Source organism: Suricata suricatta, chromosome 13 (genome assembly GCF_006229205.1).
Source record: "Suricata suricatta isolate VVHF042 chromosome 13, meerkat_22Aug2017_6uvM2_HiC, whole genome shotgun sequence".
In the NCBI taxonomy this organism is placed as follows: Eukaryota; Metazoa; Chordata; class Mammalia; order Carnivora; family Herpestidae; genus Suricata; species Suricata suricatta.
Window position 1 is genome coordinate 35,812,162 of NC_043712.1, and position 6,000 is coordinate 35,818,161.

Genomic DNA, 6,000 nt, shown 5'->3' on the forward strand with positions numbered 1-6,000 from the left:
TCTGTCCTATTTTAAAAATTTTGCCTATCCCAACATCATCAAGAAATTTTTCCTTTTTTTCCCCCCTGAAAGCTATATAGTTTTAGCTTTTACATTTAGGTTTTGTTGAATCCTATTTTAACTGTAAAGTTCTACCACTGTCTGATTCATTTTATATTTTTGTATTTTAGAAAAGATCTTATTCCTTTCTGATCTCCACACAACCAAGGGAAACGCCTGCCAATATTTCTTTCACAGACAGCTCTAGCTCAGTCAACTGAGGCGACATTCTGCAGTCATCCTATGAGATTTTGTATTCATGCCCCCGCCCACTGACCTTGCACATTTTTTGTAAAGCACTTTTTTTTTATACATGTCATTTCACTGATCCTCACAACAACTCACCAAAGTAGGCAGAGAAACTTGCATTTTAAAAAACAAGAAAATTGACAATAAAAAAACCAAAAGGACTTGCCCAAGATCATTCAGTGAATAAATCACAGAATTAAAGCAGGACTCAGGAACCTTGACTTTTATCAGTTAAGAATGTAATGAGAGTATACTATACATGTGACTTTATTTCAAACACCACAGAACACACACATCTTAGACTTCTTTCTTGGGAATGACTTGTTCTATAACAATACAGGTTAATACTGTTGGCCTTGAGTTCTAATAAAGTTGAAGAGAAAACAATGGGGTAGAAGAGCTGATTCCAGATGCACCCTGATTAAATGGAGAGACATGGGAGATGAAGATGGGAAAGGAATAGAGAATCCAGAATAGGAAGAGAGTGGAAGAAAGCTCTCAAAAGATAGGCCCTTTAGCTATGCCTACTAGGTATATAGTGGTTCAGCCAGCATAAAGTTATGAAATCTAGCTCTCCAGAACCAGGGAAAGCTTTCCATGAGAGCCTTTTTCCTGGCCCCCATCCCAAATGTATGTCTCTTGGCCTATCATAATACTACTACTTATTAGTGATCATTCACTGAGCTCTTACATGCCAGGTGATTTACATATGTCATCTCTAGCTCCACCATGATCTTTTAAGGTAGGCATAATCATTTCCATTTTACAGATGAGAAAACTGAAGCTTAGCAAGAGTAAGTCATTTGATCACAATTACACAGCTGAGACGGGACACAACCCAGATCTGCCTGACTCCTTATTCTTTCCACTACAACTGCCACCCAAAGAAAATGTTCAGGGGCCACACCCTCTTCCAAAAGTCCTGGCATTTATCCTGCTACTACAGCAGCTGCTTCCTACCTTTCCTGTATAGGCCCACACTCTAGCCTCCACTTACATAATTTGGATTTACTCACTTCTCTATTCTCTGAACCTACAGTCCCTTTCATATTACCACCTCAGTAATATGAGGTTACTAAACACTCTTCAATCCACCTCCTGTCTCAGCTCCCAGCCCTCATTTTCCTGCCCCATTCATAGTCTCCAAGGCCCCTTTTGCCTGTTCTATAGTTCACATTCCTAGATGCTTTCTGGGAACTAACACCCTCCTGCAACTTCCCAGCATATTTGCCAATCACATATTTGCACAGTGTGGAATCACTGACTCCTTTTAGCATATGTGTTTGAATCATCCATCAATCTGGTCAATGGAAATGGGAATTTAAGGAACTCTATCTGCTCAGCAATAGATCAACTCTGGGCAGGAAAATGTTCTAAACTCCGGAAGAAAAATTTCCCCTATCTTTGGTCATCAGCATCTTTCTGCCAGTCATAGAACCCCTTCCCTCTTTTCTTGGCCTCCTGAAGGAGGACTGGGAAGACAGTGGTACTCAGTTGCTATTCTCTAACAACCTGACCTTGACCTGAGGCCTGATGAGAAGCATCAATAGGACTGATAACTGTTTTCCAGTCTGAGTCTTCTCTTGGGCAGGACTGAGGGGAAGAGACAAAGAGGGTGGGTTTGGGAGGATAGGTTTATGCTTAGGTCTCTTCCCGAAAGGAATCTAGGTCTGTATAAGGAGATTGATTATAACAGGTCAGGTGCTATAGGCTTTACAGTGACTGCCTCCTCACATTCCCCCTCCCCCAATATACTGTAGAGCCTCTTGGTCAACATTCTTTCTTATTCCATCCTCGCCTAGAGCCTGGTGGCTCCATGGCAGCAGCAGATATGGTACGTGTGTCTATGGGCATGTATGTTTGCATATGGAGGAAAAGAATGGGCTGGATGCTTCCCAGCCCTTCCTCTTGAGAGCTGCTTGGATCCCTGCATATTCTCCCTCATAAACTTACAATAGCTTTAGGGGTGTCTCCTCCCATTAAGTCTTTGTTTCTAGATTTGACCCCCCCAAACCACCATGACCCGCACTATAATAGCAGCTTCATTAGAACTGCCCAGAAAAGAGGGGATCTTCTGCTGCTTGATAAAATAGCATTAGCCCAAGCCTCTGCACCACAGCCCAAATGTATGCATGGACGAGCTCATCTACTGTTTGCTCTCATGCTTGCTTTCTCTCTCTCTCTGTCTCTGGCTCTCTCTTTTTTTCTTTCAGAAAGACAAAGTAACCCTCAGAAGTCTGGGTCCAAATGTGCTAATCCCTTATCCTAGCGTCTCTGCCCTGCCCCTGCCCCTCCCCCAGCTCCACTAAGCCATACCTCTGTAAGGAGCCTTGAGCTGTACCCGGAGGCTTCTGTTCCTTTTGCACTCCAACCAATCTCTACCTCGACGGTTCCAGCTGAGGCATTGTTCCACGGGACCACACAGGGGGAATTGAACCGATATCCTAAGATCTGATTTCTGCTAATACAATGGCATCGTTGCTAATGCAGAGAGGCTGCGCAATCCCAGTCCCAGTATCCTTGCTGCTGCCGCTGCCACTGGTGCTGCGGTGACGTTGCTGCTAAGGGAAGGGGGAAGGGAAAGGAGCAGGCATGCCCACAGTACAGCCACTCAGCCTCCCTCCCTGTCAGTCCCTGTGGGCCCTTTAGCCTAGGGAAGGGGGAGGGGAGAGAAAGAAGTCAGCACAGAGAGCAGCCAGCGCTGGAAGACTGAGAACTCTCAAGGCAGCAAAGAAAATTAGGGAGAGAGCTGGGTCTAGTTTCTCTCTTGCTCTTAGGAGACTCAGGGAAAAAGTCTGGGCAGAGCCTTAGAGCTTCCTTCCTTCCTTTAGGCCCCTCCTTTTAGATCTTAGCCAGAAACCTCTCCCTCCTCTTTTCACCCACTCTGAATGACTCCTTGTTTTCCAGCTTTTTCCTTTCACTAGGATTCCAGACTAGCCTCAGGGTGGAGCAGCCAGCCTGGGAGGGGGTTTCTGAAACCCTGAAGGAAGGTTGCAGGGACCAGTCGTCATCATTCTATCAGCAGGTAGAGTCTTTGTGTATCCCAGCTAGATTTAGCACTAGGCTTTCTAGAGTGTGCCTCTTCAGAGAAATGAGGTCTATCTCAGAAAAAAGAGACTGGGCCACAGGCAGGATCCCCTACACAGGGTGGCAGTGAGCCTTAGGACTAAGTTGGCCACAGGCCTTTCCTAACACAGAGTCCAATTCAGTTCCCTGCATCTTCAGAGGCTCTGTTAGTGTGGCCAGAACAAAACCTCCTCCCTTCACCTGCATCAGTTTTTGGTCAAGTGCTCAGCGGGTGCAGCTGGGCCAGTGGTGAGGCAGAATCCATTTGATCAGGCTGAGGGGCCTGATTTTCCTAGGGAAATGAAGGCTAAGGAAAGGGAGTGGTCTCCCCTCAGTCAGAGAAAAATCTCAGTTCTGCCTGTAGATCTACAGAGCCCTTCACCCCTTTCCAGCTCCACCTTCCTCAGGTTCTTGGCCAGTTCTGTGGGAATCAGTAAACAGTGGAGAAGCCAGCCAGAGCCAGTTGTACAGTAAGCAGCAGCACTGTCTACTTAATGTCACTGCCCCCTGAGGCCACCCTTGACAGCAAAGAGTCACAGGCTGGGGCTGGCGCCCAAGTTCTAGCTCTGCCTAGGTCTCCTATCAGTGTTGACTAGTATCTGGATCCCTCAGCCAAGCCCTTGAATTTCAGGTCCCTAGAAAGAAGCCTAGGGTCCCCTGGCCAGGACCACAGCAGCCACTACTCAGGATCCAGAAGAGATATAGTTACTTTTTCCTTATTGCTTCTTCTATTTCCTATGAGACTCATGAGTCCACTGATGATATGCTGAAATGAACAGAGTTGTAGAGAGAACAGAAAAGTAAGTAAAGATCCAAAAACCCACCTCCAACCTTGATCTGTTTGAGAGACCAGGGCACCTTGACCCTATAAAGCAGGAAACAGTGAGGAAGGGAAGGAGAGAAGAAGGCTGCTTCATAAAACTGACCATTAGTGGCCTTCACAGGGAGACTGAAAAGCAGCAGAAATGGTGTTGGTGTCACTGTACACACACACCTCCTTGTATTGAGCTTTATTTTATTATGTTTTCAGATACTGTGTTTTGTTTTTGTTTTTGGAACACTGTGTGGAGCAAGTCTATCAGTGCCATTTTTCAAGCAGCATCTATTCATTTTGTGTCTCTGTGTCATATTTTATTTTTATTTAAAAAATTTTTTAAATTTATTTTATTTTTGAGAGACAGAGAGAGACAGCACGAGCAGGGGAGGGTCAGAGAGAGAGGGAGACACAGAATCGGAAGCAGGCTCCAAGCTCTGAGCTGTCAGCACAGAGCCCGACGTGGGGCTCGAATCCATGAACCGTGAGATCATGACCTGAGCCCAAGTCAGATGCTTAACCGACTGAGACACCCAGGCGCCCCTCTGTGTCATATTTTAGTAATTCTCACAATATTTCAAACTTTTTCATTATTATTAAATTTGTTATGGTGACTTATGATCAGTGATCCTTAAAAACACTGTTTTTAAGTTTATTATTTTGAGAGAGTACAAGCATGTGCATGTGTATGTGAACAAGTGGGGGAGGAACAGGGAGAAAGGGAGAGAGAATCCCAAGCAGGCTCCATTGTGTCAGTGCAGAGCCCAACATGGGGCTTGATCTCATGAATAGTGAGATCATGACCTGAGCCAGAATCAAGAGTCGAAAACCTAACCAACTGAGCCACCCAGTGATCCTTGATATAACTATTGTTAGTTGTTTGGGGGCAACATGAACCACGCCCATAAAAGATAGTCAACTTAATAAATATTGTGTATGTTTTGACAACTCCACTGTCTGGCTGTGTCTCTCCCTCTCTCCTTCCCCTTTGGGCCTCCTTGTTCCGTGAGACATAATAATATTGAAATTAGGCCAATCAATAACTGTACAGTGGCCTCAAAGTGTTCAAATGAAAGGAAGAGTTGCACACCTCTCACTTTAAATTAAAATCTAGAAATGATTAAGCTTAGTGAGGAAGGCATGTTGAAAGCTGAGATAGGCCAAAACTAGTGTCTAGACCTCTGTGACAAACACTTATCCCAGCTGTAAATGCAAGAGAAAGTTCTTGAAGGAAGTTAAAAGTGCTACTCTGCTAAACACATGAATTCTAAGAAAGCAAAACAGACTTATTATTGATATGGAGAAAGCTTTAGTGGCCAGATAGATCAAACCAGCCACATTTCCTTAAGCCAAGCCTAATCCACAGCAAGGTCCTAACTCTCTTCAGTTCTGTGAATGCTGAGAGAGGTGAGGAAGCTACAGAGAAAAGTTGGAAGCAAGCAAAGGCTGCTTGATGAGGTTTAAGGAACAAAAGCTGTGTCCATGACACAAAATTGCAAAGTGAAGCCGCAAGTGCTAATGTCAAAGCTGCAGCATGTCATCCAGAAGATCCAGCTAAGATCATTAGTGGAGGTGGCTACATGAAACAACAGACTTTCCATGTAGACGAAACAGCCATATATTGGAAGAAGATGTCTTCTAGTGTTTTCATAGCTAGAGAGGAGAAGTCAATGCCTGGCTTCAAACTTCAAAGGATAGGCTGACTCTCTTGTAGGGGCTAAGGCAGCTGGTGACTTTAAGTTGGAACCTGTGTTCATTCATATACTATTCCAAAAATCCTAGGGCATTTAAGAATTATGCTAAATCTACTCTGTCTGTGCTCTGTAAATGGA

The 6,000-nt window shown here is 44.6% G+C and overlaps 1 protein-coding gene across 3 annotated transcripts in view; it reads right to left on the minus strand.

The window, feature by feature from the left end:
- The window catches only part of RUSC2 (RUN and SH3 domain containing 2), a 63,349-nt gene that overhangs the window by 20,209 nt on the left and 37,140 nt on the right, over positions 1-6,000 (minus strand). The window contains exon 1 of one of the 3 annotated variants that reach the window (XM_029920132.1): positions 2,605-3,015. The exons of 1 other annotated variant lie outside the window; for it this stretch is intronic. The gene's annotated coding sequence lies outside the window, so the exon portion shown is untranslated. Of the gene's footprint in view, positions 1-2,604; positions 3,016-6,000 lie in introns of those variants that run through there. One more of the 3 variants, XM_029920134.1, reaches the window with a different exon arrangement.